Source organism: Mirounga leonina, unplaced genomic scaffold (genome assembly GCF_011800145.1).
Source record: "Mirounga leonina isolate KUSES-001 unplaced genomic scaffold, KU_Mleo_1.0 Mir_117, whole genome shotgun sequence".
NCBI lineage: Eukaryota > Metazoa > Chordata > Mammalia > Carnivora > Phocidae > Mirounga > Mirounga leonina.
The window spans coordinates 3,375,527-3,385,875 of NW_023270274.1; the positions used below are offsets into that span (position 1 = coordinate 3,375,527).

At 41.0% G+C, this 10,349-nt stretch overlaps 1 non-coding gene across 1 annotated transcript; it reads left to right on the plus strand.

The window, feature by feature from the left end:
- The first annotated feature begins 6,864 nt into the window (after positions 1-6,864).
- On the plus strand, positions 6,865-6,966 carry LOC118007307. Its single transcript, XR_004678370.1, has one exon. It is a non-coding gene; the product is annotated as a U6 spliceosomal RNA (small nuclear RNA).
- The last annotated feature ends 3,383 nt before the right edge of the window (positions 6,967-10,349 follow it).

Here is a 10,349-nt window from a genome sequence, read left to right on the forward strand (position 1 = left end):
CATGTACCCCGATGTTTATAGCAGCAATGTCCACAATAGCCAAACTGTGGAAAGAGCCAAGATGTCCATCGACAGATGAATGGATAAAGAAGAGGTGGTATATATATACAATGGAATATTATGCAGCCATCAAAAGGAATGAGATCTTGCCATTTGCAACGACCTGGATGGAACTGGAGGGTGTTGTGCTGAGCGAAATAAGTCAATCAGAGAAAGACATGTATCATATGACCTCACTGATACAAGGAATTCTTAACTGCAGGAAACAAACTGAGGGTTGTTGGAGTGGGGGGTGGGGTGGGAGGGATGGGGTGACTGGGTGATAGACATTGGGGAGGGTATGTGCTCTGGTAAGCGCTGTGAATTGTGCAAGACTGTTGAATCTCAGATCTGTACCTCTGAAACAAATAATGCAATATATGTTAAGAAAAAAAAAGATAGCAGGAGGGGAAGAATGAAGGGGGGAATTGGACGGGGGGACGAACCATGAGAGACTATAGACTCTGAGAAACAAACTGAGGGTTCTAGAGGGGAGGGGGGTGGGAGGATGGGTTAGCCTGGTGGTGGGTATTGAGGAGGGCACATTCTGCATGGAGCACTGGGTGTTATGCACAAACAATGAATCATGGAACACTTCATCTAAAACTAATGATGTAATGTATGGGGATTAACATAAGAATAAAAAAATAATAATAATAATTCTGTATCGGATTTTCACAATATTCATTCACCATTGAGTTTCTGCTTCAAAAACCTGGAAAAATAAATTGAGATGGGTGCAGCAATAGAGTCCATAGTGGAAACCACTGTTAATATTAGTTGGCTCAGGTTAAGCATCACTGCTTATAGAAACCACTGCCACGCTATTATAGATACTATGAGCATTTCACCTCCTCAGCCTTTTACATATATGAGATAATAAAGGAATAAAGTTGAATACATGCCTCATGGAATTTGGAAACTAAATTATGTTGGGAGCAATAAATATTTAATCAAAACATCAACAGGTATGGAAGGGGCAAGATTAGCACTTTCTAGTGATGTACAGCAGTAAAACACAAAAATAAATAAAACATGTATTTACAACTATCCCTAATAAACATTTCATTTCTGTATAGCTAAGTGGGGAAAATTTGAGAATGGAAAATAATGGAGCAGATTCCATTTTTCCATGCACGTTTACAAATACACAACTGACTGTTGGCCTAAAAGCTTCCAAGTTGTTATATGACTGGACATTTAGAGTCCTTAGCATGTTTACACTAATTGCCACTCCTGCTGCAAAAAATAAAAATAAAAATGGGGTCTTTATGTTTTTAAAGTAAATGATAGAAGCTGGTAGAGATTGAGGAGTTTCACCCAATGTGTGATCAATTTTAACACTGAAAATATTTTAGGATACAATGATGATCTAAAATATGCAGTACTCCCTAGAATTTTTGCAAACACAGTTCAAGCCTAGGGGAAGAAAAGTGAGTGTGGCATACTCTGAGAATAGAAGCAGGTAAGAGGAAGGCAGATGGTTTGCTGCCTTCTTCCTCATGTTGGTTATGACATTCCTTTTCTTCACAGAGGCAGTTGCCCTATGTTCACATAATTACATTCCTGCAGGCATTACCATGGGAAGTCTTATAAACAGTTTCATTATTTCACAGGAGATGCTAAATGGACATGATATTGGATACTCCCCAACTGATAATACGACAATCCAATACACAATCTTCTTTCATGACCCTTTACAGACCAGTATTTCAGGATCTATATAAATGCATTCTTCATACATAAAGCCTAACCAAACCGCAGAAGAAAAAAAAAATTTTTTTTGGAAAGCCCAAGTTATATCTCTTTGGAAATGTGAACAAAGCCTAACTCTTCAACACTCAACACTCAATATTCCATTTTTTTTTTAGTGTATTCTGAATATATGTATTTAGTTGTATTTCCTAATTATTAAAAAGATTAGCATAGCACATTTGTCTAAGCAGCAGATACTCAGTTCAATCTTTTAAGGCTGAAAACGTACATAGATATCCTTCCAGACAGGAAATGATGACATGCCAAGTTTATACTAAAAAAAATTCTAATAATATTATTGCAACATTTTGTTTATGTTTTTAGGCAAATTATCATAGTTCAATTTAGGAAAATCTGGTGAACCCAAGCTCTGTCAAAAAGATGTTAGATTGATTGAATGCTGCCATCAGTTGAATTTTGCAGGTGTTATCAATATGCAATTTGATTTTGGTCAGTCTCTGTAAGAAGAGAACTTTTTTTCTTTTTTTCCCCAAGATTTTTTTCCCATGAGATCATGACCTGAGCCAAAACCGAGAGTCGGCCTCTTAACCAACTGAGCCACCCAGGTGCCCCAAGAGGAGAACTTCTAAAGGCACGTTCTCACTGAGAAAAATTCTTAAGATGCCACTTTCAAATACAAAAATTATACTTCTTGGCAAGCTTTTGTGTGTGTGTGCATGCTTACACGCACTCATATATGTTTAAATTCTCTCAACCCCCCAAGAGGTTGGAAACCCTCACAATAGTACAAATGCCAGACTCACATCTAAAGATATACTTTGAACTTAAAGAAAATAAATAAAATAAATAAAAGCTCCCAGAAGAATCCATGCCAGATTTGTTTGACTTTATGTCCTACAAATATTAAAAATAAAATAATACTCCCTTCTTCCTATTCTTGTGCAATGTAATCTGGCCTAGTTATTTCAAATTCTTATTCTAGAAGCATTAATCAGTTTCCTATACTATAAGTCAAGCATCAGGAAAAGCACCAAAGTGTTTTATAGACCATACATCTCTCGTTTTGCCAAGAAAACTGCCATCAGTTGGATGAGATGATTTCTGTGGCTGTCGATAGGAAATCCAAATCAACTGGGTTTAAGAACAAACAGAAAAGAGTGCTGAGGCAAGACCTGACCCCAGGCTCAAACAGTGTTAACAGAGCAAGGCTGCCCTCAGATCTCAGCTCTGCTCCCTCCAGGTCTAACCTGCTTGTAGCTCTCTCCTGGTAACGCAGCTGGAGCCGTTTTGGTATGTCCAAACTTCATGAGCTCTGGAGAGAGCAAGACTTCATATTCCATGAAATACAAATAACATTCTGGAATTGAGTCTCACTGACCCAGATCGGCTTGATTTGGGTCAGTTGTTTCTGTCTGAACTCTACTTGGTTGGGAAACTGAAGTGAGTTACTTAGGCAGTGGAAACCAAATCCTCCATCTTTGTAACTTTACATTTCCATTGATTGGACATGGAGAGGGGACATTTCCTCCTGGCTTTGGGACATGGTTATTTGAAGGGGAATGGATTGATGCTGGGAAGCAAAAGTAACAGCGACCGATTACAGCCCCCACCTTTTGCAACTGTTTCTTCCCATGTGCGCACATCTACAAAAATGTCCTCTCTCAGTTCTAGTCAAGATTAAGGGTCTCTGGCCGACATGCAGTTCTCTGGTCAGTCTTCCTCTGCTCCCTTGTGGTGTGGTGGTCTATAGCTAAATGACAAATTAAAAAGTTAAACACACAGTATATACAAAGACAGAGAACCAGACTCATTGGGGTGGGAGTGATGGGGACCACCTCTCTTTGGAGAATGGAAAACAATGCTCAGTGGTCAGCGTCCTGCAGCACATTTCACATCCTGCCAGGAGGAGTGATGAGGATTCCATGGCTGGCTGTACAGGTTCTTCATCATTAGTCTGGCTGCTCTGATTTTGTTCTCTGGGAAAACTGCCTTTGTCTGTCGTCCTCCAGGGTGACATTGGAGATGGCTTTGGTCGGTGTCCCCTCTGGGACTGTTCATCTTTGACATCATATTTTAGTTTTACATAAGATCAGAGGTCTATGGATTGTCTTAGAGTTGAACAATCCCAGACCGTTTTTAGCTACCCTAGGAATTATTCCTGTTATACAATTCTTTAAAACACTTACAGATATTTTGTTCACTTATATTCACTAAACTCCATGGTTCATGCCAAGGTAGGAGTCATATGGAGATAGCAGATAAGTTGGTGTTGAATATGCGAAGTAAGATTGGAACCCAGGAGAAGCTTAACCTCACAGACCACTTACAGCCACATTATGTTGTATTCTTTCTCCCTCAGAAAATAGTTGTTTCCATTTTAAATAGCCATTTTCTGAGATGCAGCATCTCCTCAAAGCAGATCATTCCAAGATCAAGGTCAAGATGGAAGCTGTCAGCCTGAGGACCGCAGTCGAGGGCAGAACATCTGGTCATGGCCAGTTTCCGAAAACCATATTCAACATCTGCCCACAGACACATGCACTGTGAACTTACTACATCCCAGAGACTCAGATTTCTCCTCACTATTTAACAGATAGTTGCCGGTTCGAGGCTCCCTGCACCACTTTCAGTCAGTGCCTGGGAATCCCTTTGCTTTGAGTATTTTTCCCTTCCATTCCAGGATTTCTTGTAGGATTCTAGCTCCTCCACTTACTAACCGTGTGCCATGAGGCAAGTTATTTATTTTCTCTTACTCTTTGTTTTCAAACCTATAAAATAATATAATAATGCTCACTTTAGAGGGTCCTCATGGTAACAAATCGGGTATAGAAAGTATCAATACAGAGCTTAGCCTAGAGTAGGTGTTCAGTATTATTATCCATGATAGCATTAATCATAAGATTGGGGCTAATAGGAATAGAAAATCCAAAGAATTAGAAATGTTTACGGGAAATTTTCTTCAGGAGATAATCTGAATAAAAAAACAATCCATATGCAATTCAAAGCTTAAAAATGACCGGGGGAGAGGGGCTACAGAAGCTCAGAATAATGTCAATGATGCCATGCAATAAAACAAAGCTCAAAACAGAACATTGCTATATGGTATCAAACCATGTATAAAAACGTCAAGAGATTAGTAACCTGGCTGTATAAAGAATTTGGAAGTAAATACAAATGGAAATCCAAAACAACATTGCAGAGAATGACGAACCTATTGTTTCTTCCTCTCCAATCAGATGCTGGCACCACCTTGCCCCCTCCCCTACTAAGTCCCGAGGTCCCCTCGTTCAGAGGTGGCTCTGACATCACCGTCCCATGAGGGATTGCTCATCATTTGTTTACTTACTGTGTTACAGCCTGTCACACCACAGCATGATGTCACAACAGGTCAAACTGACACACTCTGGCCCTTTCTTTCAAAAGGCACAATGGTGGTGAAAAAATACATCTTTCTTCCGTTTGCTGCTTAAAAAGCTGCTCTGAAGGCTGCCATGCCCGCACATTGTAAGAGCTATCTGAGCCCCCACATAGCATCTTCCCAAGCAAAAGTGGTTCAAGGAGCTTGGTTTTTTGCTCACAGGCACTGTGTTCTTACTTGTCAGGCTGCCAGTGTGTTTTCTAAATACTGGTTGCAACCATAATTTCCCAAGTTACCACTCTAACAGGTGGATTTTTTTTTTCTTTTTTTCTGAAATGATGAGAAGTCTGAGCTAAGCAGTTGAATTGAGGCTGAAAGCCCCTGATGAGGCGTTCTGGTCTTAGTGCCAGGTAAAGCCCAAGGGCGGCCTGTTTCACAGAGATGCATCTCAGCTCTTTGTTACCTTTCCTGAAAGTCAGAGATAGTCAGGTGCATTTGGTCAGCAACAGACAGCCTGAGTAATGAAATCTCTCCCTCCCTCTCTCCCTCTCTCTCCCACTGGTCTTTCTCATCCTTTCCCATTTTCCTTTTTTTTTAAAGATGTATTTATTTATGAGAGAGAGAGAGAATGGAGAAGGGGCAGAGGGAGAAGGAGATAATCTCAAGCAGACTCCTCGCTGATCACGGAGCTCCATCTCACGACCCTGAGATCATGACCTGAGCCAAAATCAAGAGTCAGATGCTTAACCGACTGAGCCACCCAGGCGCCCCATCCTCCTCTCTCATTTTCTTATAGTACCTTCAATAACTTCCTTCCCACTCTCCTTCCTCCCGCACCCCTACCACAGCCTCAAGATTTGCAGGTAATAGATGTGAAGTCTTACACATTCTCATTAAAATGTCACAATCTGGCATGTTATTGCACTGTGGCATGAAGCTCAACATCCACCATGACAAGTGGTATTCTCATGGGTTGCCCATGGGTTGCTGTTTCTGCTGTCCTTCCTTCTGTGGGTCAGGGTCTGTGAGTGAGGTGGACAGCTGAAAAGGCTCCCAGTACAAGTGCTGGATTGTGTTATCATCCTCAGTGGAAATGGGCTATTTAGAGTACTTTCTTGTGGACACACAGACACGCATTGGTTCCATCTTCCTTTGGATTTTTCTAGCCCAAGATTCTAGAGTGTGCCTGAGCAATAGGGAAGAGGACACATAATTTTAAACAGTGTTCTTAGTTTGACAGTTTGAAAGATAGAGTTCCCCTTTTTAAAGGAGAAATTTGTTTGAGATGTATAGGGGTTTAAATTCTGGTTGATGGTTTTCTCCATTCCTTGCCATGACCATCAGGGTAAGAAGGAATCACAGCACAAAAGTGTGTGCTTACAGTGGAAAGGATTGCATGAGATGAATCTAATTGACCTGCAGCTGGATTGGCTGTGGGAAGATGGAACAAGCTGGAATCAGAAAAATTGCACAGCATTCTTGGCAAAGTACTTGGATTCTCTTAATCTGTGATCTGTAAAATGGAGACAATGTATCCAATTTTGCAGGACTGTAAAAGCTAGCAATCAAGTTATCTAGATTTCCTCAGAATGGGTGCCGTATCTACAACGTTTTTGTAGAACCAGTGATGGTAGGTGGTGCACAGATGAACTTTTTAGAAATTTCCAGCACCTGTTCAACTGTGCCTGCATTTCTTCCAGTTGCACTTAGGACAAATGATACTGGTTTCCTCATTAAAGATGTCCTTTTTAGCGCTCGCTTCCACAGCGCATATACTAGAACTGGAACGATACAGAGGAAATTGGCCCCTGCACAAGGATGACACGCAAATACATGACGCATTTCATATTAAAAAAAGAAGAAGAAGAAGAAGAAAAGAGAAAGATTTCCCTTCTAATTCCTACATTTAAATGAAAAGGTGAGTCTATCACACCCTGATACAGGGGTATGAAGAGGAAGTTCACCTCCTTATTGAGGTCCTGTGGGAAATGCTGAAGTTTGGAAAACACTGTGTGGCAGGGGGTGACCGGCTTTATTATCATTACGATAATTACAGTTGAAATACTGGGGAGCTGTCTTTAATGGTGAGGTACTTAAGGACCGATCCCATTGGCAAGGGCCAGCGGGGCAGGGGTTGGGGTGCCTCCGCGGTGCTCCTGCCCGGCCCCCCCCGGCAGCCTGGGATCAGAGGCCACGCTGGCATCTCCTCAGAGCCACGGCAGCAGGTAGGAGGCTTCTGTGCTCAAATCCTGGCTCAGACACGGTGTCCTTGAGGTCAGAGATGGTACAGAGTTTAGAAATGAATTGACCACACTCACAAAGCAGAATATCTTCCACAACAGGAGGCAGGCAGGACTTTAGGAAGGGGTGTACCGCCATGGATAAGACTTTGAATTTTTGACAGACGGATTAAAAATCCTGGTTGTTGTTGTTGTTTTCATTTTCCCTCTGTGGGGCAAGGCTTTTCATCCGGGAGACTCCATCAGGTGGAAGGTACCCATCACATGGGACACTAGAAGAATTAAATGAAAAGATGCATGTAAGGTGCTTAACAAGGTATCTGGTAGAGTTAATAAGTAACAGGTTCTTTAGCATATTCATGAACAGTGCTCATGGACAATTCGCACGTTGGCCCCAACTGTAGATTTCAGACTTTGTAAGCCATGTGAAGGAAGTTGGTTTTATCTCGGGGACTTTGGGGAGATTCTATTGGAATGAAGCAAGCCTGAAGTAGAAGGCCAGGCGGGGCTGGTTCCCATATTTCAGATGACAAGTGATGGTGAATTAGAAAAGTTTTTATGGAACAGAACAGAAGAGGACACATTTGAAGGACCCTTCTAAGCAGTATCACAGAGACCTGTTGATTCACTGGGAAAGGGGGGTGGGTAAGGATGGCAGACCGAGCAGGAGGCCGGATCCCTGTGTTGAAGCATCGAGAGAGCACTTTATATGGTCTCAGTGACTCCTCTCAACCATCCTGTAAGGTTGGTCCCCATGTTTTAGTGGATGGTTTGGATTCTGTATGGTTTCGAGGAGCCATTTTGCAGACCCAGTTTACAGAGTCTAGGTATAGAAACTCTTCACACTTATTTAATCCCTTTCAGTTCCACACTAATACAAACCAGAGAGAGAAATACTGAGACGAGGGGGCATGTTTCTTTTTCATAGAGTCAATGATCTGATAAAGACAACATGATGTGTGTGACTCTGAGAAGACTAACTAGTCTCAGACTGGCCATAAATTTCTCAGAGCGTTCTTCAGCTCTTTGTAAAAGTAAATTCAGATCTACATGAGACAATATGCTTCTAAAATCTGGTGTGAAATCACAGTAATAATAAGAAAATCTAAGTAAATTCCTCAGAATGTGAATCTAGACTTTGGGGATTTCTATTTTCTCTCTGTCCACAAACATACGTGCAAAATATACATGAATTTTTTTACCTATCCATTTTCAAAAATAACACACCATGCCATGTGTGTTAAGAAATTGCAACGTAGATATCTCTGTGAGCTCTAAGTCCTAAAACAATTACTTTTTCATTGCATTGAGGTGACCTAATGGATTAAATATCACTTATAGCACAAGTGAAAGCCACCAACAAACCAACAACTAAACAAATCATTGCATGAATGCCAAGTAAGCTGAACTATCAGACCCTTTTTTCTTTTCTTTCTTTTTTTTTCCAAGTGGAAAAGAAAACCTTTATCATAAGCAGAAACAACTTCAGGAGTCTTTATGTATTCTATATTGTAGAATACATTCACATTTATTCACCCATGGGTCATTCTTCTTCCTCTTCATAATCCCCATTATGAGCAATGGGGCAGATGCGTATTTGCAGATTTTTTTTATTGATCTCATTTCTTGTACATTGTACATTTGAGCCTGAATAGGTCTTATTGGCACTTCAAACCCATTTAGATAGGACTGAAGTCAACTCCATGGTCCGTTGTAGTGTGTGGCACTCCACTGTCCTTGCTACAGCACTTTTTAATTCAAAGAAGAGGGGATCCTGTATTCTGATCATAACTCTGAATAACAGAATGAGACTCAGAGACTTAGTATTGGAATGAAGTTAAAGCATCACAGTCACTCTGCTCCAACAATAGAGTATGTTACTGGCCTTTTACAGGTGTTAGATAGTAGTACCTGCTTACCGTTAGCAGCAGAGAGATTGCCCTTCAGACTCACACTTCATACCGATGCTCATTTACCTGAAGGACGGATACCCTAGTTTACATTTGGAGTCATTCAAGCTCTTCATATGAATGTGGGAGTGGACAAACACGAGTGAGGGGCATCGTAGAGCAGACATCAGGCTTTTTTTCCAAATGGGTCTTAACTCTGTTCTTGTTACACTGACTTCATCACGAATTGCATCCTGCCACTGGGTCTGAGACTGCAAAATACAAATACAAACCTAACAGGCCTGTTTAGAAATATCTCCATACCTGACACGGTCTGTATAATTCTGGCTCAGTAATGTTGAAAGTCCCTCAGCGCTCCGCTGCTCTTGCCAGGGGACATCCTTTCAATCACAACTCCCAATAAAACCCTCTGCTGAGTTTCTTGGCTGATTTCCTTGCCTTTTGTCTTTCTTTGACTTCAAACTCAGAAAGATGGACTTTGTCAGCTTGCGAGGACTTTGGTCTGGCTTTTTCACATTTGCATTTAGCGTTGGCCTACCAGCTGTCCCGTGTCGGAGGCAGTGAGAGCTTACACGGCTCCCAGGATTCGGAGCTAGGTTACACGCTTATTTCAAATGCTCCTTCGTCATTGCTGCCCTTCCTTTCTGCCTTTTTTGCTTGACTCAGAATAAGATCATGACTTACCCATGATTCGACACTCTTAAAAAGCTAGAAGACCAAGGAGATAATATTTGCAAATCATTCGAACTCTTCTGAAGGAAATCACTGTCTGAATTGTACTTAATACCATCTTCAGGAGTACTTCCTGGCATGAAAAGTAATTTTTCTGAAAATGATCTTTATAGATTTTATAACAACCCTTTAATGAAAGAGGGTTTTTTCCTTCCTCTGTCCCATTAGTACCCATAAGTATTAACATATCCAAATATACTATATATTAATATTTTCCTTTACTTTGGCATCATAGTTGTTAGTTTGTTCCCAAATTGAAAAACCTGAAAAATCACAGAGATCTTACCATGATTAATGGCTCAAAATCAAGATGACAATTAAGTAGCAATGAAATGCGTGTGTAAGTGGCGAGAG